At 35.8% G+C, this 24,639-nt stretch overlaps 1 non-coding gene across 1 annotated transcript; it reads left to right on the top strand.

Moving 5' to 3' along the window:
• The first annotated feature begins 372 nt into the window (after nt 1-372).
• On the top strand, nt 373-480 carry LOC112799466 (small nucleolar RNA R71). Its single transcript, XR_003201046.1, has one exon. It is a non-coding gene; the product is annotated as a small nucleolar RNA R71 (small nucleolar RNA).
• Nucleotides 481-24,639: the final 24,159 nt, after the last annotated feature.

Here is a 24,639-nt window from a genome sequence, read left to right as displayed (position 1 = left end):
TTCCATTAAAGGGTTCTCAGGATCATAAGCTTCTTCTTCAGATGAAGCATCCTTAGTACTGCCTGGTGCAGCTTGCATTCCAGACAGACTTTGAGAAATCATATTGACTTGCTGAGTCAATATTTTGTTCTGAGCCAGTATGGCATTCAGAGTATCAATCTCAAGAACTCCTTTCTTCTGATTCGTCCCATTGTTCACAGGATTCCTTTCAGAAGTGTACATGAATTGGTTATTTGCAACCATTTCAATGAGTTCTTGAGCTTCTACAAGCGTCTTCTTCAGATGAAGAGATCCTCCAGCAGAGCTATCCAATGACATCTTGGACAGTTCAGATAGGCCATCATAGAAGATACCTATGATGCTCCACTCAGAAAGCATGTCAGAAGGACACTTTCTGATCAATTATTTGTATCTTTCCCAAGCTTCATAGAGGGATTCACCTTCCTTCTGTCTGAAGGTTTGGACTTCCACTCTAAGCTTACTCAATTTTTGAGGTGGAAAGAACTTTGCCAAGAAGGCATTGACTAGCTTTTCCCAAGAGTTCATGCTTTCTTTAGGTTGTGAGTCCAACCATATCCTAGCTCTGTCTCTTACAGCAAAAGGGAATAGCATAAGTCTGTAGACCTCAGGGTCAACCCCATTGGTCTTGACAGTGTCACAGATTTGCAAGAACTCAGCTAAAAACTGATGAGGATCTTCCAATAGAAGTCCATGGAACTTGCAATTTTGTTGCATTAGAGAAACTAATTAAGGCTTAAGCTCAAAGTTGTTTGCTCCAATGGCAGGGATAGAGATGCTTCTCCCATAGAAGTCGGGAGTAGGTGCAGTAAAGTCACCCAGCACCTTCCTTGCATTGTTGGCATTGTTGTTGTTTTCGGCTGCCATGTCTTCTTCTTTGAAGATTTCTGTTAGGTCCTCTACAGAGAGTTGTGCCTTAGCTTCTCTTAGCTTTCGCTTCAAGGTCCTTTCAGGTTCAGGGTCAGCCTCAACAAGAATGCTTTTGTCTTTGCTCCTGCTCATATGAAAGAGAAGAGAACAAGAAAATATGGAATCCTTTATGTCACAGTATAGAGATTCCTTGAGGTGTTAGAGGAAAAGAAAAATAGAAGGAAGAGGTAGAAGAATTCGAACTTAGAAAGATAGAGTTCGAATTGTACATGTTAGTCCATAAATAGAAGGATGTGAGAAGAGGGGAAGACATTTTCGAAAATAAATTTAAAAAGATTTTAAAAACATTTTGAAAACTTGAAGAATGATTTTCGAAAAATATGATTGGGAAAGAGATAAAGTGTGTTTTTGAAAAAGATTTTGAAATTAGAAATCAAAAAGATATGATTGAAAACTATTTTGAAAAAGATGTGATTAAGAAGATATGATTGAAAAGTTATGGTTTTAAAAAGATGTGATTGATAAGATATGATTTGAAAAACAATTTGAAAAGATTTGATTTTTTTTTAAAAAAAAATGACTTGCCTAATAAGAAAGATATGATTCAGACACTAAACCTTTCTCAACAGAAAAGGCAACATACTCTGAGATGTTGAATCAAATCATTAATTGTTAGCAAGTATTTTTGAAAATGGAAAGAAATTAATTTTGAAAACACATGATTGAAAAGATATGATTTGAAAAAGATTTGATTTTGAAAAATTTTGAAAACTTGAAAAAATCTGCATTAAAAACAAAATCTTCCCTCTTGTGCTATCTTGGCGTTAAACGCCCAGAATGGTATCCATTTTGGCATTTAACGCCCAAAGCTCTACCCTTTTGGGCGTTAAACGCCCAGCCAGGCACCCTGGCTGGCGTTTAAACGCCAGTTTTCCTTCCTCACTGGGCGTTTTGAATGCCCAGCTTTTTCTGTGTAATTCCTTTGCTGAATGTTCTGAATCTTCAATTCTCTGTATTATTGACTTGAAAAGACACAAATTAAATTTTTTTTGGATTTTTAATAATGAGGAAAAATCAAAATGCAACTGAAATCAAATAAATAATGCATGCAAGACACCAAACTTAGAAGTTTGTATACTACTGACACTAACGAATTGAGAATGCATATGAGAAACAACAAAACACACAAGACAAGAGAATTTAAAGATCAGAGCAAGTAAATCATCAAGAACAACTTGAAGATCACTGAAGACACATGAACAATACAAGTAGAACAGAAACATGCAATCGACACCAAACTTAGAATGAGACACTAGACTCAAACAAGAAATATTTTTGGTTTTTTTTTTGTAATTTTTTTTGGATTTTTCGAAAATTAAGTGGAAAAGAAAGTAAAGATATCAAAATTCTTAATGAGAATTCCAAGAATCATTCAATGTTAGTCTAAAGCTTTAGTCTAAAGAAATTAGACATGGCTAGCCAAGCCTCAGCAGGACATTACATTCAAGAGCTAAATTGATGAGAATCAATCAACTTTGGTGATGATAAGAGCATCACCTTGAAACACTAGAATTCATTCTTAAGAACTCTGAAAAATACCTAATCTAAGCAACAAGATGAACCTTCAGTTGTCCAAACTCAAACAATCCCCGGCAACAGCGCCAAAAACTTGGTGCATGAAATTGTGATCATCAATGGCGCCATCAACATGGTGCGCACAATTGTAATCTCAACTCTTTATCACAACTTCGCACAACTAACCAGCAAGTGCACTGGGTCGTCCAAGTAATAAACCTTACGCGAGTAAGGGTCGATCCCACGGAGATTGTTGGTATGAAGCAAGCTATGGTCATCTTGTAAATCTCAGTCAGGCAGATTCAAATGGTTATAGATGATTTACGAATAAAGCATAAAATAAAGATAGAGATACTTATGTAATTCATTGGTGAGAATTTCAGATAAGCGTATGGAGATGCTTTGTCCCTTCCGTCTCTCTGCTTTCCTACTGTCTTCATCCAATCCTTCTTACTCCTTTCTATGGCAAGATGTATGTAGGGTTTCACCATTGTTAGTGGCTACCTCCCATCCTCTCAGTGAAAATGTTCAACACGCTCTATCATAGCACGGCTATTCAGCTATCGGTTCTCGATCATGTCGGAATAGAATCCAGTGATTCTTTTGCGTCGTCACTAACGCCCCACAATCGCGAGTTTGAAGCTCGTCACAGTCATTCAATCCTTGAATCCTACTCAGAATACCACAGACAAGGTTTAGACCTTCCGGATTCTCTTGAATGCCGCCATCAATTCTAGCTTATACCACGAAGATTCTGATTAAGAAATCCAAGAGATAAACATTCAAGCCTTGTTTGCTTGTAGAACGGAGGTAATTGTCAGGCACGCATTCATAAGTGAGAATGATGATGAGCGTCACATAATCATCACATTCATCATGTTCTTGGGTGCGAATGAATATCTTAGAACAAGAATGAGCTGAATTGAATAGAAGAACAATAGTAATTGCATTAATACTCGAGGTACAGCAGAGCTCCACACCTTAATCTATGGTGTGTAGAAACTCCACCGTTGAAAATACATAAGAACAAAGTCTAGGCATGGCCGAGAGGCCAGCCCCCATGATCTAAGAACTAGACGTCCAAAGATGATATAGAGATCTAAAGTGATCAAAAGATGAAAATACAATAGCAAAAGGTCCTATTTGTAGAGAACTAGTAGCTTAGGGTTTACAGAAATGAGTAAATGACATAAAAATCCACTTCCGGACCCACTTGGTGTGTGCTTGGGCTGAGAATTGAAGCATTTTCGTGTAGAGACTCTTCTTGGAGTTAAACGCCAGCTTTTGTGCCAGTTTGGGCGTTTAACTCCCATTCTTGTGCCAGTTCCGGCGTTTAACGCTGGGCAGTTTTGAGCTGATTTGGAACGCCAGTTTGGACCATCAAATCTTGGGCAAAGTATAGACTATTATATATTGCTGGAAAGCCCAGGATGTCTACTTTCCAACACAGTTGAGAGCGCGCCAATTAGGCTTCTGTAGCTCCAGAAAATCCACTTCGAGTGCAGGAAGGTCAGAATCCAACAACATCTACAGTCCTTTTCAGCCTCTGAATCAGATTTTTGCTCAGATCCCTCAATTTCAGCCAGAAAATACCTGAAATCACAGAAAAACACACAAACTCATAGTAAAGTCTAGAAAAGTGAATTTTAACTAAAAACTAATAAAAATATAATAAAAACTAACTAAAACATACTAAAAACATATTAAAAACAATGCCAAAAAGCGTATAAATTATCCGCTCATCATGCAACAAATATCTTAGAATAAGAACAAGCAGAATTAAATAGAAAATAGTAGTAATTGCATTAAAACTTGAGGTACAGCAAAGCTCCACACCCTTAATCTATGGTGTGTAGAGACTCCACCGTTAAAAATACATAAGTGATGAAGGTCCAGGCATGGCCGAATGGCCAGCCCCCAAACGTGATCAAAAGATCAAAAAATACAATCAAAGGACACTGAATACAATAGTAAAAAGTCCTATTTTTACTAGACTAGCTACTAGGATTTACAGAAGTAAGTAATTGATACATAAATCCACTTCTGAGGCCCACTTGGTGTGTGCTTGGGCTGAGCTTGAGCTTTACACGAGCTGAGACTTCTTTTGGAGTTGAACGCCAAGTTGTAACATGTTTTTGGTGTTCAACTCTGGTTCGTGACGTGTTTCTGGCGTTTGAGTCCAAAATGCAGCATGGAACTGGTGTTGAGCGCCAGTTTATGTCATCTAATCTCGAATAAAGTATGGACTATTATATATTGCTAAAAAGATCTGGAGGTCTACTTTCCAACGCCATTGAGAGAACACCATTTGGAGTTCTTTAGCTCCAGAAAATCCATTTCGAGTGCAGGGAGGTCAGAATCCAACAGCATCAGCAATCCTTTGTCAACCTTCTTATCAGAGTTTTGCTCAGGTCCCTCAATTTCAGCCAGAAAATATCTAAAATTATAGAAAAATACACAAACTCATAGTAAAGTCTAGAAATGTGAATTTAGCATAAAAACTAATGAAAACATCCCTAAAAGTAGCTAGATCCTACTAAAAACTACCTAAAAATAATGCTAAAAAGCGTATAAATTATCCGCTCATCAACGTGTGTTTTGATCATGCAGATATTCTAGAACAGGAACCGAACACTTAAAATTTTTTTATCTCACCCAAGAGAAGGTTGGTCCGGTCAATATGGCACCGAACATGGTCCTTGCTAGTTCGGCGTAGAAGTGTGCGTGCAAAAGTCGAATTGGTCTCTGTCAGGTCCACGCTGAACTTAAGATTTTTCAGGTTTAGCATGGTGAACGACTAAATGGCATGCAGTCGAACGACGTACCAAGGGAACGCATCAAAACCAAGCAAAATTTGACGCTGAACTTGATCCGTTGCAAGTTCAGCGTGGGAGCCTTTTCTTTTACTCCAAGTTGGGCGCCCCATTGCTCAGGTCCCTCTATTTCAGCCAGAAAATACCTGAAATTATAGAAAAACACACAAACTCATAGTAAAGTCCAGAAATGTGAATTTAGCATAAAAACTAATGAAAACATCCCTAAAAGTAGCTAGATCCTACTAAAAACTACCTAAAAACAATGCCAAAAAGCGTATAAATTATCCACTGATCACAACACCAAACTTAAATTGTTGCTTGTCCCCAAGCAACTGAAAAAAAATTAGGATAAAAAGAAGAGAATATACTATAAATCCCAAAATATCAATGAATATTAGTTCTAATTAGATGAACGGGACTTGTAGCTTTTTGCTTCTGAACAGTTTTGGCATCTCTCTTTTTCCTTTGATGTTTTGAATGATTGGCATCTCTAGGAACTTAGAATTTCAGATAGTGTTATTGATTCTCCTAGTCAAGTATGTTGATTCTTGAACACAGCTACTTTTATGAGTCTTGGCCGTGGCCCTAAGCACTTTGTTTTCCAGTATTACCATAGGATACATAAATGCCACAGACACATAACTGGGTGAACCTTTTCAGATTGTGACTTAACTTTGCTAAAGTCCCTAGTTAGAGGTGTCCAGAGCTCTTAAGCACACTCTTTTTACTTTGGATCACGACTTTAACCACTTAGTCTCAAGCTTTTCACTTGGACCTGCATGCCGCACATGGTTAGGGACAGCTTGATTTAGCCGCTTAGGCCTGGATTTTATTTCCTTGGGCCCTACTATCCATTGATGCTCAAAGCCTTGGATCCTTTTTACCCTTTCCTTTTGGTTTTAAGGGCTATTGGCTTTTTCTGCTTGCTTTTTCTTTTTCTTTCTATTTTTTTTCGCCAAATTTTTTTCGCAAGCTTTTGCTTTTTCACTGCTTTTTCTTGCTTCAAGAATCAATTTCATGATTTTTTTTCAGATTATCAATAGCATTTCTCTTTGTTCATCATTCTTTCAAGAGCCAACAATTTTAACATTCATAAACAACAAGATCAAAATTATGCACTGTTCAAGCATTCATTCAGAAGACAAAAAGTATTGTCACCACATCAATATAATTAAACTAAATTCAAGGATAATTTTGAAATTCATGTACTTCTTGTTCTTTTGAATTAGAAACATTTTTCATTTAAGAGAGGTGAAGGATTCATGGAATTATTTATAGCCTTAAGACTTAGTTACTAAATTCTAATGATCATGTAACAGAGACACAAATATAGATGACATAATAAGCATAAAAACCGAAAAACAGAAAAATAAGAACAAGGAATGAATCCACCTTAGTGATGGTGGCGCTTTCTTCTTGAAGAACCAATGATGTCCTTGAGTTCTTCTATGTCTCTTCCTTGCCTTTGTTGCTCCTCCCTCATTGCTCTTTGATCTTCTCTAATTTCATGGAGAATGATGGAGTGCTCTTGATGTTCCACCCTTAATTGATCCATATTGTAACTCAAATCTTCAAGAAAAGTGTTGAGTTGTTCCCAATAGTTGTTGGGAGGAAAGTGCATCCCTTGAGGCATCTCCGGGATTTCTTGGTGATGAGCTTCCTCATGCGTCTCTTGGGTTCCATGAGTGGGCTCTCTTGTTTGCTCCATCCTTTTCTTAGTGATGGGCTTGTCCTCCTCAATGGGGATATCTCCTTCTATGATGACTCCAGCTGAGTAACATAGATGGCAAATAAGATGAGGAAAAGCTAGCCTTGCCAAGGTAGAGGGCTTTTCGGCTATTTTGTAGAATTCAAGGGAGATGACTTCATGAACTTCTACTTCCTCTCTATTCATGATGCTATGAATCATGATGGCCCGATCCACAGTAACTTCAGATCGGTTGCTAGTGGGGATGATGGAGCGTTGGATGAACTCCAACCATCCTCTAGCCACAGGCTTGAGGTCCAGTCTTCTTAATTGAACTGGCTTGCTTTTGGAGTCTCTTTTCCATTGGGCTCCTTCAACACATATGTCCCTAAGGAATTGGTCCAACCTTTGATCAAAGTTGAACCTTCTTATGTAGGGGTGTGCATCTCCTTGCATCATGGGCAAGTTGAATGCCAACCTCACATTTTCGGACTAAAATTTAAGTATTTCCCCCGAACCATTGTAAAATAGTTCTTTGGGTTCAGGTTCATACTTTGATCATGGTTCCTAGTGATCCATGCATTGGCATAGAACTCTTGAACCATCAAGATTCCGACTTGTTAAATGGGGTTGGTCAGAACTTCCCAACTTCTTCTTTGAATCTCATGTCGGATCTCCGGAAACTCATTTTTCTTGAGCTTAAAAGGGACCTCAGGGATCACCTTCTTCTTAGCCACAACATCATAGAAGTGGTCTTGATGGGCTTTGGAGATGAATCTCTCCATCTCCCATGTCTCGGAGGTGGAAGCTTTTGTCTTCTCTTTCCCTTTTTTAGAGGTTTCTCCGGCCTTAGGTGCCATCAATGGTAATGGAAAAACAAAAAGCTTATGCTTTTACCACACCAAACTTAGAATATTGCTCGCCCTCGAGCAAGAGAAGAAAGAAAAGAAAAGAAGAAGAGAAAATATGGAGGAGAGTAGAGAAAGGTGCATTCGGCCAAGATATAGGAGAGGGATTTATGTTGTGTGAAAATTAAGGAGAATAGAGGGGTTTATATAGTGAGGGGAGAGGGAGTAGGTTGGCTATTTAGGGTGGGTTTGGGTGGGAAAGAAATTTTGAATTTTGAAGGTAGGTGGGGTTTATGGGAAAGAGTAGATGGATGTAAGTAGTGAAGGAGGTAATTGGGAAGAGAGATTGAGGTGATTGGTGAAGGGTTTTGGGGAAGAGTGTTTATTGGAAAGAGAGGATGAATGTTGAGAAGAGGGGGAGAATATGGTAGGTGGGGATCCTGTGAGGTCCACAGATCTTGAGATGATCCTGTGGGGTCCACAGATCCTGAAGTGTCAAGGATTTACATCCCTGCACCATTTAGGCTTGTAAAATGCCTTTGCATGCAATATTGGCGTTTAAACGCCGAGGTGATGCATGTTCTGGGCGTTCAACGCCCAACTGCAGTATGTTTCTGGCGTTGAACGACAGTTCCATGCTTGTTTCTGGCATTTAGCGCCAGCTCTCCTCAGGGTATATTCCTGGCGTTTAAACGCCAGGATGCTGCTTGTTTCTGGCATTCAACGCCAGATCCATGCTCTGTTTTGGCGTTGAACGCCAGCCAGATGCTCCTTACTGGCGTTTAAACGCCAGTAAGTCCTTCCTCTAGGGTGTGATTTTTCTTCTGCTGTTTTTGATTCTGTTTTTAATTTTAATATTTTTTTCGTGACTCCACATGATCATGAACCTAATAAAACATAAAAGAACAATGAAAATAAAATAAAATTAGATAAATAAAAATTGGGTTGCCTCCCAATAAGCGCTTCTTTAATGTCAATAGCTTGACAGTGGGCTCTCATGGAGCCTCACAGGTGATCAGGTCAATGTTGTAGACTCCTAACACCAAACTTAGAGTTTGGATGTGGGGATTCAACACCAAACTTAGAGTTTGGCTGTGGCCTCTCAACACCAAACTTAGAGTTTGATTGTGGGAAGCTTTTCATGCTTCCTCTCTATTGTTAAAGAAGAAGATCATTGAGCCTTAAACACAAGGTAGTCCTCATTCAATTGAAGGACTAATTCTCCTCTGTTAACATCTATCACAGCTCCTGCTGTGGATAGGAAAGGTCTTCCAAGGATGATGCATTCATCCTCCTCCTTCCTAGTGTCTAAGATTATGAAATCAGCAGGGATGTAAAGGCCTTCAACTTTTACTAACACGTCCTCTACCAATCCATAAGCTTGTCTTACTGACTTGTCTGCCATTTGTAATGAGAATATGGCAGGCTGTACCTCAATGATCCCCAGTTTTTCCATTACAGAGAGTGGCATAAGATTTATGCCTGACCCTAGGTCACACAGAGTCTTGTCAAAGGTCATGGTGCTTATGGTACAGGGTATTAAGAATTTGCCAGGATCTTATCTCTTTTGAGGTAAAGTTTGCTGAACCCATGTATCTAGTTCACTAATGAGCAAGGGAGGTTCATCTTCCCAAGTCTCATTACCAAACAACTTGGCATCAGGGGTGGGCATGGTTTGGATTTTTTTAAATCCAAACCGGATCCATTTTAGAACCAGATTTATGGTTCATGAAACCATACCAGAACTGGATTGAAGAGAGAAATCAGTTTTAAACCGGTTTGAAAAAACAAAATCGGTTTTAAACCGGTTTTAGAATTTAAATCCGGTTTACTTATAAACCGGTTTTAAATCCAGTTTTACATATAAAACCGGTTTTTTTTAAATCCAAATATAAAATCCAGTTTTTTTTTTTAAAATCCAAATCTAAAATCCAGTTTTAAATCTGGTTTTTTTAAAATCCAAATCTAAAATCCAGTTTTTTTTAAATCCAAATCTAAAATCTGGTTTTTTTTTATAAAATCCACTTTTAAAACAAGTTTTTAGAAATTTAATTTTCAAACCATAATTTTTTTAAAAGTAAAAATTAATACTAAAGTCATTTTAAAGTATATAGGTTCATCACAACTAGAATTTGGTTCTTTATAAATCTAATGACAATAGCTAATCTATATAACATTTAATCATTCTCAAGACATCAAAAGAATACCACCAAAAAATCTCTCTAAAACAAAAACCACAAAGTATCAAAAGATGCCAAGTTGCCAACAAAATCATCAAATAACCACAACCTTTGAGGAAAATATATCTGCAAATAACAAAATATACCTTTGTCATTTTAAAACAAATCTTTGAATGAAAGTATTAAACCAAATGAGAATATTAAGCATACCTAGTCATCATTAAGATTATCAATTGATGCCGCCATAGAACAAGCACCATCATTAGAGGAAAATATATCTGCCAAGGGAATCAAATTAATTATCAAGTCTATATTCAACAACTTTTAATTGGTAACTAATACCTAAATTCTAAAATAGAAAGATAACAGAAACAAAAATAAAATAAAATGAGAAGAAATATGAAACAAATTTTATACCTTGATCAACTTGTTGAAGAACTTCATCATCATCATCTAAAGCAGAGAAAAGATCTTCCTTAAGCCAGTCTGCTGTACAGACTAAGGCTTCTACCATTCTAGGTGTTAAGGAACTGCGGTATGGATCGAGGACTCTTCCTCCAGTACTAAATGCAGACTCCGAAGCTACCGTAGAAACAGGTATAGCCAATACCTCACGAGCCATATTTCCAAGAATTGGAAATCGGGTTGAGTTGACCTTCCACCAGTTTAGTATATCGAACTTATGGGAGTATGGCTCGCATTCTTCTTGTAAATATATCAAGTTCAGATCTTGTATTTGTTCTGCGACCGGTTGCTTGCAGAAAAAAGCCCATGCCATGAAGATCGGTATTAATGTTGTTGGCTTGAACATCTTGCGTATCAGCTTCACTTGCTTCCTCAGAACTTTGGTATTGCTGATAAAGTAACTTTATGCACTTGGACAACTTTGACTTCAATTCGCCTTCTTTTTCTTCTCCAAAGAAGTAATCCAAGAAATAATTGACATAATCAATCTTTTGTATTGGATTAAGTACGATAGCAATCAATAACAACATATTCACCGAATCAGGATTGCCCCAATACTTCTCATACTTAACCCTCATCCTTTCTGCCATTGACATAGTACTAAAATCAACAGAATCACAAGAATGACGAATAAATTGTCCAATTGCAAATACTTCCTTCATATACATATCACTGGTAACATATAAGGTACCAGAAACACGTATAGTGGCATCACTGAACACTCGCAAAAATGGTACAATGGACTCAGCATACTCCCAGTCTGAATCAGAAGGAACACCTCTCCCTTTTCCTCTATTCATCTCTCCTATATAGGTATTATCTTTCAAAGCAAGCAACTCAAATGCTTTGCGATGCTTCAAAGCTACCTCTAACATTTGATAGGTAGAGTTCCACCTAGTCTCAACATCCATGCAAGGCAAGCCTTTATATTGGATTTTTTCTAATTCCACACACTTTTGAAACCTACTAGCTCTAGATGGAGAAGATCTAACATACTTTACTGCACTACGAATCCTCAAGACTGATTCATCAATCTCTTTCAACCTCTCTTTTACAATTAAGTTTATAATATGTGCACAACACCTCATATGAATAAATTCACCATTCAAAATAATGCTATTCCAAGAATTCAATCGCTGCTTCAGATATTTAATTGCAACATCGTTAGAGGAGGCATTATCAACTGTCACACTAAAGACCCGATTCAAATTCCAATTATTTAAACAAGATTCAATTGTTGCTCCTATAACCTCTCCTGAATGAATTGTCACTTGACAAAAATTAAGTATTTTTTTATGTAATTTCCAATCCAAATCAACAAAGTGTGCTGTCAAACTCATATAAGTAAAATTTTGAATTGAAGTCCAAGTGTCAGTGGTTAGACATACTCTACCACAATTTGCCGAAAGAAAATCTTGCAACTTCATCTTCTCTTCAGCATAAAGAGCTCCAATGTCACGTGCTAATGAAGTCCGTGAAGGAACTTTGAATCTTGCTTGTAGGGCATGCACAAATTTTCAAAATTTTGGGCTTTCAACGAAGCGAAATGGTAGCTCTTCCCCAATAAACATTTCCACAAGTGCCCTTCGAGCCTCCTCTTGGTCAAATTTGGAAGCACTGGGTGAATTTAAAACACCACGCTCATTTATAGTCGGTGTGGTCGTTATTTTTCTTCTTTTATTCAAATCATTATTAGGATTTTGCTTGCATCTTCTCAAATGACCACCCATTGAGCTGGTTCCATTCCCATATTGTATTAAAACCACAATATTTGCATTTAGCCTTCTTCTCGATAGCGTTCTCTACATCAAAATGATCCCAGACAGCTGACCGATTCTTACGAACACTGACGGTGGAGAAGATGGTTGAATGCTAGTGGACATCCCTGTTGCTTCAATATTACTATTTTCAGCCATCTTGCTCTGCATATAAAGCAAGGTGTACATAACTCAAAATTTGGTGCCCAACATGCTAAAATTAACACAAACTAATCCAAAGAAACAACAGCCAATAAAACTTCAGCATGATTCATAAACTAATGCATGTTCATATATCTCGCAAAGAAAACACGGCCTAAAGATTATGAAAATTACTGTCCTGTACCTCAAAATAGCAATATCCTACTATATGCACTTGCCTGCACTAACCAATACAGAGAGACAAAACACAAGCAGTTTTGGAATTGTTTAAGGCATTGTGCAGACGAGACAAGCTCTATTGAAGAAATCATGACCACCATAAGGCCACTTTTTCAGAGGAATCAGATTATATAACTTATTGTTATTGTTATTATTACATGTTGTCATTGTTAATATGATATCCCATCACTTTATGTTCCCTTTTCTTATTAATTTATTAGTGCCGATGGCGATTCATTTTTCTTACCGCATAAGAAAGAAACCTAGCTATTTCAAAGTTTGCTACATATAAGATTTATATCAGCTTTAAATTAAATTAAAGTTGCATTACATATATACAATGTTTATAGAAATTATAGGGACCACCTTAGCAAAAGGGCAACAAATTAAATTTGGTTACAGGATTCTATGTTAGTACATACATGCTTCAATCCAGTGCTCAAAGAGTCAAAGTTACAATATAGCATTCAATTATTCAAAAACTACAAATGAATAATGTCAAAACTCAAAAGACTACAAGGGATTTCTCATAAAGAACTCACAATAATATTAATGTGCCCAAATTTCAAAGTCTATGCGGGAGGTGAAATTGTAAATTACCCAGAATGCAGGAACCTCTGTTTATTATGTCAAATTTCTCAATTGCAAGAACTTAATAGTAATGAGTGCAGTTCTCTTCTAAAATTAAAGAACATGCATAGTTTAACTATTTATGGTTGTAGTAAGGTATTCATATGAATCTATGGCAGAGGACCGTGCCTTATTTATTTATATGTATATATACGTGCATATATTGATCATTGGTAAAGATAATCTAAAGCACTTAACCTTAGCTTCTTTTTATGTTATTATTATAGAATTTTGAGGCAAATACAAGATTGTATGGTCACGTGTATAAAAAATACAAGCTAAGTTAACAGAACATATAGAATCAAACATTGCAAATTTGTAAGTATATACATATATAAGTTAACAGAACATAAAGAGGAACATAAAAAGCTTGGAATAGGACAAGGAAATGCTGTTAGATGATTTAGAAAAAACCAAGAAGCTGCTGAAGGAACTGGAGGAGGAAATGAAGAGAGTTAAGCTTGATTGGTTTGAGAAAAATAAGCATTGACTGTACAATGGTAAGAATAAATGACACTACATTAGTTTCTAGCTATGTAGTCAAATATAAGTTGGAGATAAAAACCTAAGATTATACAGAAAGTACCGAAAGAATCATAGTTGTATTCTTCTCTTTGTTTTTTTTAATAATAAGATTCTTTTATAGTTCAAAAAGAAAAGGATACAACAAAAGGTTTCATTATGAAGAATAATTTGCACTAAACCAAAAGCTAATATATAGCAGAAGTTCTAATTAGAAAGAAAAATCATGCTTCTAGACTTACCAATAATGTAAAAGTTAATCCAGCCGAAAAGCATATTGCAAAACCATATAACCTCTGCTCATAAACAAAGAGCTTATTAGTCCAACAGTTCACAGAGAGAAAGCTTACCGAGTGAAAACAACAAAGGTTTTAAGATGACAAAGATTTCCAGTAAGGAAGAAAACTAGGGGAGGTTGACTCGTTGACACATAATGACACGTTTCAATACAAAATTAAAACAATACAAAAACAATAGCAACAGATTATGATAAGTCAAACATCAGCTTAAACCATAGAGTTAATAGATCCACTACTCCTGTGGTTCTAATGAGAAAAATCAACAAAATTGGTGCTACATTGCATAAAGTCCTAACAAACCAATCTCCCACAATAAAAGTAATCTGAATGGGAAACAAATTCATTATTCAAAAGTCCTGTATATGTAATTCTTGACCCAAACAATAATATTCATCACCTTAGAAACACATTCTGTCAAAATTATCTCTGCCGAGTAACAAAGTCACATCTTACAACACAAACAAGCCTCAAAGTTATACTATACCACTCTTACATAACCTATATAACTCATAAGTATTCATACCAATAACAAAAGTACTGCATTCATGACTCATCCAGTTCATAGATTTCCTAAAAAATATTTCCCAAGCATTTTGGTGAAGATATTCATAATCAAACTTAATAAAATAAAAACCTGGAACAGAGAACTATTATAAACTTGATATTCAACTCTACTAATTAGTATAACAATGAAATCTTGATATTAAAATGGAGACTTACTACACGTCTACACCCAAGTTCAATGAAAGCTTGATACAATGAGTCAGCGACGGTGAAGAACTGAAGATGACAGCAGAGAAGACCAAAGGCAGAAGAAGAGAAATAGAGGTGAGATCCGTTCAACGTTGAATGAGACGGCGCCGGTGCCAGTTGCCTGCTCCGATGCCGGCTGCGGTGGAGAGTGGAGAGTCCCCGGTCGAAAGAGAAGAGGCAAAGGAGTAGAAGAGGAAAGTTCATCGAATCAGAAATTCGAAATTAGGGTTTTTTTTTTAAGATTTGGATCTTAATTTGGATCTGGATCTGGATCCGAATTTAAAACCATTTAAATGGATTAGATCAAAAACCAAATTATAAAATAAATATAATTTGGTTTGGATTTTTTTGGTTTAAAACTGGTTTTTTTAAATGGTTTGGTTTGGATTTGGATTAAAATCCAAAGTTTGGATTTTTTTGCCCACCCTGACTTGGCATTCAGCTTCATGATGGCTTCTAGATATTGAAGAACTTGCTCTCCAGTTACATCTTCATCCTCTTCAGAGGAAGAATAGTGTTCAGAGCTCATGAATGGCAGAAGGAGGTTTAATAGGATCTCTATGGTCTCTATATGAGCCTTAGATTCCTTTAGGTCCTCAATAGGGAACTCCTTCTTGCTTGAGAGACGTCCCATGAGGTCTTTCTCATTGGGATTCACGTCCTCTACTTCCTCTCTAGGTTCGGCCATATTGATTATATCAATGGCCTTGCACTCTCTTTTTGGATTTTCTTCAGTATTGCTTGGGAGAGTACTAGGAGGAGTTTCAGTAATTTTTTTACTCAGCTGGCCCACTTGTGCCTCCAGATTTCTGATGGAGGACCTTGTTTCACTCATGAAAATTATAGTGGCCTTAGACAGATCAGAGACTAAATTTGCAAAGTTAGAGGTACTCTGTTCATAATTCTCTGTCTGTTGCTGAGAAGATGATGGATAAGGCTTGATATTGATGAGCCTATTTTTTTCACCATTATTAAAGCCTTGTTGAGGCTTTTGTTGATCCTTCCATGAGAAATTTAGATGATTTCTCCATGATGAATTATAGGTATTTCCATAAGGTTCACCCATATAATTTACTTCTGCTATTGCAGGGTTCTCAGGATCATAAGCTTCTTCTTCAGAAGATGCCTCTTTAGTACTGTTGGATGCATTTTGCCATCCATTCAGACTTTGGGAAATCATGTTGACTTGCTGAATCAACATTTTGTTCTGAGCCAAAATGGCATTCAGAGCATCAATTTCAAGAACTCCATTCCTTTGAGGCGTCCCATTATTCACGGAATTCCTCTCAGAAGTGTACATGAACTGGTTATTTGCAACCATGTCAATAAGTTCTTGAGCTTCTGCAGGCGTTTTCTTTAGGTGAATGGATCCACCTGCAGAATGGTCCAATGACATCTTAGAGAATTCAGATAGACCATAATAGAATATATCTATCATGGTCCATTCTGAAAACATGTCAGAAGGACATCTTTTGGTCATCTGTTTGTATCTTTTCCAAGCTTCATAGAGGGATTCACCATCTTTTTGTTTGAAGGTCTGAACATCCACTCTAAGCTTGCTCAGCTTTTAAGGAGGAAAGAACTTAGCCAAGAAGGCTGTGACCAGCTTATCCCAGGAGTCCAGGCTATCTTTAGGTTGAGAGTCCAACCATGCTCTAGCTCTGTCTCTTACAGCAAAAAGGAAAAGCATGAGCCTGTAGACTTCAGGATCTACTCCATTAGTCTTAACAGTCTCACAGATTTGCAAGAACTCAGTTAAAAACTGGTAGGGATCTTCTGATGGAAGTCCATGAAACTTGCAGTTCTGTTGCATTAGAGCAACTAGTTGAGGTTTCAACTTAAAATTGTTTGCTCCAATGGCAGGAATTGAGATGCTTCTTCCATCAAACTTGGAAGTAGGTGTAGTATAATCACCAAGCATCCTTCTTGCATTATTGTTGTTGGGTTTGGCTGCCATCTCCTTTTCTTGTTCGAAAATTTCAGCAAGGTTATCTTTGGATTGTTGTAATTTAGCTTCTCTTAGTTTCCTCTTCAGAGTTCTTTCAGGTTCTGGATTAGCTTCAACAAGAATGCCTTTTTCCTTGTTCCTGCTCATATGAAAGAGAAGAGAACAGAAAAAGAAGACGGATCCTCTATGTCACAGTAAAGAGGTTCCTTATTATTAGTAGAAGAAGAAAGGGGATAAAGAAAGGAGAATCCAAACACAAGGGTGAGGATAAGGGCAGTGATTTAAGATGAAGAGTAGTGTTAGTAAATGAATGAATAAATAGAATAATATGAGAGAGGGAGAAATTTTCGAAAATAAATTTTAAAAAGGAGTTAAATGATTTTCGAAAAATAAAGATAAGAAATAAAATTAAAATTAAAATTTAAAACAATTAATTAATTAAAGAAAGAATTTTTGAAAAAGAGGGAGGTATTTTCGAAAATTAGAGAGAGAAAAGTTGTTAGGTGGTTTTGAAAAAGATAAGAAACAAACAAAAAGTTAATTAGTTAGTTGAAAAAGATTTGAAAATCAAATTTGAAAAGATAAGAAGATAAGAAGTTAGAAAAGATATTTTAAAATCAAATTTTTTAAAAAAGATAAAAGTTTGAAAAAAATATGATATAAAAGATAAAATGAAAAGATATGATTAAAAAAAATGGTTAGAAAAGATTTATTTTTAAAATTAAAATTAATTACTTAACTAACAAGAAACTAAAAGATATGATTCTAGAATTTAAAGATTGAACATTTCTTAACAAGAAAGTAACATACTTCAAATTTTTGAATCAATCATATTAATTGTTAGCATAATTTTCGAAAATAAAGATAAAACTAAGAAAAAGATTTTTGAAAAATATTTTAAAACATTAAATTTTCGAAAATTAAATAAAAAATGAAAAAGATTTGATTTTTGAAAAAGTTTTAATAAGATAAGATTTTTAGAATTTGAAAATTTGACTTAACTTACAAGAAACAACTAATTTTAAAATTTTTTTTGACAAAGTCAACCCAAATTTTCGAAATGTTGAGAGAGAAAAGAAAAAGATATTTTTTTATTTTTGAATTTTTAATGATGAGAGAGAAAAATACAAATATGACCCAAAACATGAAAATTTTGGATCAAAACCAATGATGCATGCAAGAACACTATGAATGTCAAGATGAACACCAAGAACACCTTGAAGATCATGATAAACATCAAGAACATATTTTTGAAAAAATTTTTGATGCAAAGAAAACATGCAAGACACCAAACTTAGAAATCTTTAATGCTTAGACAATATGAATGCAAAGATGCACATGAAAAACAATAAAAGACACAAAACAAGAAAATATCAAGATCAAACAAGAAGACTTACCAAGAACAACTTGAAGATCATGAAGAACACTATGAATGCATGAATTTTCGAAAAATGCAAGAAATATTTTTAAAGTATGCAATTGACACCAAACTTAAAACATGACCCAAGACTCAAACAAGAATCACAAAATATTTTTGGTTTTTTTTTGATTTTGTGATAATTTTTTTTGTATTTTCTTTTATATATTTTTTTTTCGAAAAACATATAGGAAAAAGAAAACAAGAAATTCAAAAATTTTTAATAAGGATTCCAGGAATCTTTCAATGTTAGCCTAAAGCTCCAATCCAAGGGTTAGACATGGCTTCATAGCCAGCCAGCTTTAGGATGGAATTACATGCATTGTGGTGATTAGTTGAAGCCTTAGTCCAAAAGAATTTGGATATGGCTTTACAGCCAGACAGGCTTCAACATGCTTCATGAAACTCTAGAATCGATTCTTAAAATTTCTAAAGCCATAGAATGATTTATTTTCAAAATATTTTTTTCGAAAATAGGGATAATTTTTTTTTTGAAAAATTTTTGAAAGCAAAACAAAAAGAAAATTACCTAATCTGAGCAACAAGATGAACCGTCAGTTGTCCAAACTCGAACAATCCCCGGCAACGGCGCCAAAAACTTGGAGCGCTCTCAAACGTGAATCACACTTAGTCACAACTCCGTACAACTAACCAGCAAGTGCACTGGATCATCCAAGTAATACCTTACGTGAGTAAGGGTCGATCCCACGGAGATTGTTGGTATGAAGCAAGCTATAGTCATCTTGTAAATATCAGTTTGGCAGATAGTAAATGTTATGGAGTTTTCGAATAATAAATAAAACAGAAAATAAAGATATGGGAATTTCAGATAAGTGTGTGGAGGTGCTTGTCCCTGTTGGATCTCTGCTTTCCTACTGTCTTCCTTCAATCCTTCTTATTCCTTTCCATGGGAAGCTGTATGTAGGGCATCACCGTTGTCAATGGCTACATCCCATCCTCTCAGTGAAAAAGGTCCAAATGCTCTGTCATAGCACGGCTAATCATCTGTCGGTTCTCGATCATGTTGGAATAGAATCCCTTGATTCTTTTGCGTTTGCCATCACGCCCAACAATCGCGAGTTTGAAGCTCGTCACAGTCATTCAATCCCGGAATCCTACTCGAAATACCATAGACAAGGTTTAGACTTTCCAGATTCTCATCAATGCCACCACCAATTCTAGCTTATACCACGAAGATTCTGATTAAGGAATCTAAGAGATATGCGCCCGATCTAAGGTAGAACGGAAGTGGTTGTCAGTCATGCGTTCATAGGTGAGAATGATGATGAGTGTCATGGATCATCACATTCATCATGTTGAAGTGCAACGAATATCTTAGAATAAGAACAAGCGGAATTGAATAGAAAATAGTAGTAATTGCATTGAAACTTGAGGTACAGCAGAGCTCCAATCCCCTTAATCTATGGTGTGTAGAAACTCCACCGTTAAAAATACATAAGTGATGAAGGTCCAGGCATGGCCAAATGGCCAGCCCCCAAACGTGATCAAAAGATCAAAAAATACAATCAAAGGACACTGAATACAATAGTAAAAAGTCCTATTTATACTAGACTAGCTACTAGGGTTTATAGAAGTAAGTAATTGATGCAGAAATCCACTTCTGAGGCCCACTTGGTGTGTGCTTGGGCTGAGCTTGAGCTTTACACGAGCTAAGGCTTCTTTTGGAGTTGAACGCCAAGTTGTAACGTGTTTTTGGCGTTCAACTCTGGTTCGTGACGTGTTTCTGGCTTTTGACTCTAGAATGCAGCATGGAACTGGCGTTGAGTGCCAGTTTACGTCGTCTAATCTCGAATAAAGTATGAACTATTATATATTGCTGGAAAGCTCTGGATGTCTACTTTCCAACGCTGTTGAGAGCGCACCATTTGGAGTTTTGTAGCTCCAGAAAATCCATTTCGAGTGCAGAGAGGTCAGAATCTAACAACATCAGCAGTCCTTTGTCAACCTTCTTATCAGAGTTTTGCTCAGGTCTCTCAGTTTCATCCAAAAAATACCTGAAATTATAGAAAAACACAAAAACTCATAGTAAAGTCTAGAAATGTGAATTTAGCATAAAAACTAATGAAAACATCCCTAAAAGTAGCTAGATCCTACTAAAAACTACCTAAAAATAATGTTAAAAAACGTATAAATTATCCGCTCATCAACGTGTGTTTTGATCATGCAGATATTCTAGAACAGGAATCAAACACTTAAAAAATTTTTATCTCACCCGAGAAAAGATTGGTCCGGTCAATATGGCACCGAACATGGTCCTTGCAAGTTCGGCGTAGAAGTGTGCGTGCAAAAGTCGAATTGGTTTCTGTCAGGTCCACGCTGAACCTAAGATTTTTCAGGTTCAGCATGGCGAACGACTAAATGGCATGCAGTCGAATGACGTACAAAGGAAACGCATCAAAACCAAGCAAAAGTTGACGCTAAACTTGATCCGTTGCAAGTTTAGCGTGGGAGCCTTTTCTTTTACTCCAAGTTGGGCGCCCCACTGCTGAAGTTAGGCGTAGGATTTCATTCCAAATCCCTTATGATTTGTTTAGCAAATCCCCACTCCATCAAAATCAATTACAAGATTCTTTCTCTTTTGCACTTTTGTCTTTCTCCCATCTCCATCCCGTAACCCCATTCCCATTCCCCAACCCCGTATTAACCCCCTATTATATATATATATATATATATATATATATATATATATATATATATATATATATATATATATATATATATAATTATTCATTGTATTTATTTATTCATTGTATTTATTTATTTATTTATTTTATAGATTTATTGTTATATATATAGATAACGGGGGTATGATATATATATATATATATATATATATATATATATTAATCTCTTTTATCTTTTTGACATTTTATTTTTTTTAATAATATTTATTTTTACTCCTCCATACATCTTTTTATGTCTCTTTCTGTTTTCAGTTCTTCTTTGCTTGAGGACAAACAAACTTTTAAGTTTGGTGTTGTCACTTCGCTTATGGCTTTTCTGTTTATTTTTATGCCACCAAAGGGAGACGAATCATCTTCACGGAGGATCACAACCTGAAGAATGAAACGGCCACTAGGATAACTGAGGTGGTTGAGTTCCTTTCATTCTATATTCCTTCCCGTTCTTACTATGTTATGTTCCGGTTTTTTATTGTTTTGTTTTAGTTATTGCATGATCATTTGTTATTTCAATTCCTAGGTCTAGTTTAATTCGCTGTTTTTTTATTTTGATATTTGATTTTAATTCAGAAGGGTGTCTCATGTATTGCTCACTGAGCTTGAAATTAAAAGAAAAGAAAGAAGAAAAAGATGTAATGCATGAGAAATTGAGTTTATATTTAAGATAAGTCTGGTTTACTTAAATGTGGTGGTATTGTTGTGATTCTGAATGCATGACATGAACAGTACATATTTGAATTTGAATCAAGAGATGTTGGTGTATGAGGAACAATGAATTTAGAGAAATATTATGAATTCTCAGAAGCAACAAAAATTTAATATCCTTAAAGCAAAAGAAATAGTAAAAGAAAAATAACAACAAGGTCCAAGGCTCTGAGCATCAATGACTAGGGAGGTCTAACATAATTAAAAGCTCAAAGAGTTGTTTTCCAAGTCATATGCTTGTGGTATTCTTGTGTCAAGTAACCCTTGAGACAGAACACTAAGAGTCGAGATCAAATACAGTAACAGAGTATGCCAAAGGCTTTGAGCACCACTGTCTGGGAGTAACTGAATGAAAAATCAAAACTTCAAGAGAGTTTCCCAGTTAAGTGCTTGTGGTGTTTTTGTGTCAAGTGAAGTTTGAGACGAAACATTTAAAGTCACGGCTAGACTCAAGGTGCAAAGCACCAAAGGAAAGAGAATTAAAGAAAATTGGCTGTGTTCAAGGATTAATCCGAAGTAAAAAGACCAGAGAATTCATAGTATTATTCGGATTCTAATTTCGAATGACAGTGACATTCCTCTTATTCAAAAGATAGTGAGATGCGAAAACTATTCTGGATTGCAGTGTATAAACCCCACTTTAAGGAGAGATAGGAGCTTAATTGAATACTCGCTTCTTATGCAAATTCACATCCTGAGCCTATATTAGTTGGTTGCTTGAGGACAAACAACAACTCAAATTTGGTGTTGTGATGTGTGAGCATCTTTTCTATCTTTTCCTAGTAAATTTGCACTTAAATTACTAAGTTTAATCAAGATTCAATTACTTTTAGCCACTATGAATGCTACTTTGAGTTGTTTGCAATTTCTGTTTATTTCAGGTAGCATTTGGATGGATTTGACGGAGTTTTGTAGCAAAAAAGAAAGAAAGTGAATGATGCTGTCAACCCCGACCTCCTTGCACTCAAACAAGAATAACTTGAGCTATCAAAGTTCAATTGATGTGATTTTAGCAACATTGCAAAGCTAACTTCCAGATCTTTCCAACGATATATAATAGTATACCCTTTTCTTCCACTTTGTGTGAGCAATCCACGCCGAACTTGACAATGGTCAAGTTCAGTGCCAGCTTGAAGATCCTAAAGGGAGAATGCGCATATCACCCCACGCTGAACTTGGGTTAATCTAAGTTTAGTGTGGACTCAAAGGAAAACTAATGAAGAAGCCACTGCCTCCTCCACGCTGAACTTGGAAATTCTCAAGTTCAGTGTGGACCTTAATGAAATAAGTGGTCCCCAATACGTCCAGAGGCTGCACAAGAAGCAATTAATAAATTTTGATTTAACTTTATTTCTTTTATAAATAGGAAAATATACTATTTAATTTTTAGAAAATATATTTTACATTAATTAGGATTAGATATAAAAGGGAAAAGAATCAGCCCTTCGGAACCTCTTCTCTTATACCTCATTCCGCATTTTACAGTTTTTCAGAATCCTTGTTTTTCTCTCTGAATCATGAGCAACTAAACCTCCACTGTTAAGGTTAGGAGCTCTATTTATTCTATGCATTAATACTATTATTGTTCTATTTTAATTCATGTATTAATTTCAATTTCAAGAATTGTTTTCGTTCTTTATCTTATGAATCTGGGTGGAACGAAAGTATGACCTAATTAAACTGGGTTAATCCAAGTTTAGTGTGGACTCAAAGGAAAACTAATGAAGAAGCCACTGCCTCCTCCACGCTGAACTTGGAAATTCTCAAGTTCAGTGTGGACCTTAATGAAATAAGTGGTCCCCAATACGTCCAGAGGCTGCACAAGAAGCAATTAATAAATTTTGATTTAACTTTATTTCTTTTATAAATAGGAAAATATACTATTTAATTTTTAGAAAATATATTTTACATTAATTAGGATTAGATATAAAAGGGAAAAGAATCATCCCTTCGGAACCTCTTCTCTTATACCTCATTCCGCACTTTACAGTTTTTCAGAATCCTTGTTTTTCTCTCTGAATCATGAGCAACTAAACCTCCACTGTTAAGGTTAGGAGCTCTATTTATTCTATGCATTAATACTATTATTGTTCTATTTTAATTCATGTATTAATTTCAATTTCAAGAATTGTTTTCGTTCTTTATCTTATGAATCTGGGTGGAACGAAAGTATGACCTTTGTTCTAATTGAGTTCTTGTAAAACTTGAAAAAACTCTTTACCTGAACAACATCTTGAAAACAATTTCTCCTAAATTTCTAATTATCTGGACTTAGCGGGATACGTGACATATAATCCTCTTATATTTGGATAATTAGGATTTCTGTGGCATATAAACTAGAATTGAACTTAATGCTTTAATTGGAATCAAGTGACCAAGGAATTCGCGGTTGATGAAGGTTAAAGGAGACTAAAAAGGTCTAAGGAATTAGGGTTTAGTAACATATAGTTTGCCATGAATTGAATCTTGCATGGTTAAAATAGTTGGTAAGAAAAGTTAATCCAGAAAATAAATATCTCTGAAGCCTTAACTATTTCTTCATATATTTCACAAACCGTTTACTACATTCTTTCTGATATTCTAAATTTACTGTTAATGTTATTGAACTCTCAAACACTATTTTCTGTTTGTCTGATTAAGTAAATCACTCAACTATTGTTGCTTAATCCATCAAACTTTGTGGGATCTAGCCTCACTCAGCTGAGGTATTACTTGGTACGACCCAGTGCACTTGCCGGTTAGTTTGTGGGTTATAAATTCTGTACCATGTATCTAGCCGATGCCTCTGATGCTACTCGTTGCAAAGCCTTCCCGACAACTTTGACCAAAACCACAATGAAGTGGTTTGATAACTTACCTCCCAGGTCGGTAATTTGCTTTGATGACCTGGCGAGGAAGTTCCTCACCCGATTTTCAATTCAAAAAGACAAAGTGAAGTATGCTCCAAGCTTGTTAGGGGTTAAACAGGAGGTCAAAGAGATACTCCGAGACTACATGGAGAGATTTAACAAAATTTTCTTGGAATTACAAAACTTGCTTACTGAAGCAGTAATAATGGGATTAGTT

Source organism: Arachis hypogaea, chromosome 4 (genome assembly GCF_003086295.3).
Source record: "Arachis hypogaea cultivar Tifrunner chromosome 4, arahy.Tifrunner.gnm2.J5K5, whole genome shotgun sequence".
Classification (NCBI taxonomy): domain Eukaryota; kingdom Viridiplantae; phylum Streptophyta; class Magnoliopsida; order Fabales; family Fabaceae; genus Arachis; species Arachis hypogaea.
This window is presented reverse-complemented; position numbering and strand designations above follow the sequence as displayed.